The sequence below is a fragment of the Guillardia theta genome (genome assembly GCF_000315625.1).
Source record: "Guillardia theta CCMP2712 unplaced genomic scaffold GUITHscaffold_92, whole genome shotgun sequence".
NCBI lineage: Eukaryota > Cryptophyceae > Pyrenomonadales > Geminigeraceae > Guillardia > Guillardia theta.
Genome location: NW_005434582.1, coordinates 270139 through 271928, shown reverse-complemented (window position 1 = coordinate 271928; position 1790 = coordinate 270139).

The window sequence follows — 1790 nt, the reverse complement described above, 5'->3', positions numbered from 1 at the left end:
TCCCCTCCCTCCTCCCTCCCCTCCCTCCCCTCCCCTCCCTCCCTCCTCCTCCCTCCCCTCCCCTCCCTCCCCTCCCTCCCTCCCTCCCTCCTCCCTCCCTCCCCTCCCCTCCCTCCCCTCCCCTCCCCTTCCCCTCCCCTCCCCTCCCTCCCCTCCCTTCCTCCCTCCCCTCCCCTCCTCCCTCCCCTCCCCCTCCCCTCCCCTCCCCTCCCCTCCCCTCCCCTCCCCTCCCCTCTCTCTGACTGCTTGTTCAGCCGGCGCCTGTTAGTCTTTCGGATCTTCTCGCACAGCTCGAGGCCTCTCGCTCCCTCGCGGCCTCCCAGGGGCCTGACAGCGAGAGGAGAGAGGAGCGAGGGGAAGGGAGCGAGGAAGGGAGGCGAGAGGGTGAGAGGGAGCGAGCGAGCAGGGAGGAAGAGGACAAGACTGAGGGCATGGAGGAGAGAGAAGGGAGAACGACGGGAGGGACAAGCGACGTCGATGGCAACATGGGCAAAGAGAGGAGGGAAGCGAGGAGGGAGAGCGAGAGGAGGGAGAGCGAGAGGAGGGAGAGCGAGAGGAGGGAGGAGGAGAGGAGCGGTCCTTCAGTGCAGCAGCGAAGAGAGAGGCCGAGGAGCGGTCCAACCAGCAGCAGGTGAGGGAGGAGGAGGAGGAAGAGGGAGGAATGGTAACGGTGGAGCAGGACGGCGACGAAGGGCATGGATAGACAGGGCACACGGTCGTTGAGAGGAGAAGGTGCGGCTGCTGCTGCTTCTGCTCGTTCCGTTGGCTGACTGAACTGGAGCTGCAGGGTCGAGGGAGGTGAAGGCATTCTCCGCAAGAAGGAGGAAGGAGATTCAAGATCGACGGGATGAGGAGGCGAAGGCTCAGCAAGAAAACCAGCTGCTGCTCATCGCGGGGGTAGAGCGAAGCCGAGCTCAAGATGAAGATGCTGGGCAGAGCGAGGAGGAGGAGGAGGAGGAGGAGGAGGAGGAGGAGGAGGAGGCGTGTACAGATGTAAATATTTCTGCTTATCCTCATCCTCTTGCTCAAAACCCGACAATAGCCGGAGGGATGAAGACCCAGGGGAAGGGCCGGCGGCCTTCCCTCCCCTTCCTCGCGCTCCTCAGACCTTCTGCAGGGCGCTGAGCTGAGTAGGAGGAAGCGACTCGAGGGGCTTGAAGGAGGGAAGGTTCTGCTCGCAGAACAAAGCTGAAGCAGCTTGTCAGAACCCCGTCTGCCTCCTCCTCTTGCCTCTCTCCTCCGCCTCCCTCATATCTCTTCCATTCTCTCCCTCTCCTCTCCCTCCTCTGCATCACCGTGGAGTCTCCCGCGGTAGTCGAAGGAGATCTGCTCTCCAGGCTCGATGTTCCTGCTCAAGAATGAGAAGAAAGAAGACAGCCAAGACCGAAGAAGCGCCGGACTGATGATCATAGTGGTGATGATGATGAGGACTGGGGGGGGGGGAAGAGGTTTGATCCACCTGTTGGCTATGAAGACCACCATTGGAGCACACTTGGCGACGATATGCTCTGAGAGATCAGTTAGAGAGCAGGAGAACAGAGAACGAGGAAGGAGGAGGGGAAGGAAGGAGGGGAAGGAGGAGGGGAAGGAGGAGAGAGAGGAGGGAGGGAGGAGAGCGGAAGGGGAGAAAGAGAGAGGCAGAAGAGGAGAGGGAGGAGGGAGGGGAGAGAAGGGAGGAAAGGGAGAGTCACCAGGAGTAGTGTTGGGGGAATCGCTATGGTTGATGTAAGCTCCTGCAGGAGAGGTGAGGAGAGATAGAGGAAAAGGTGCAGCGAAACCCCTGGAGCGAT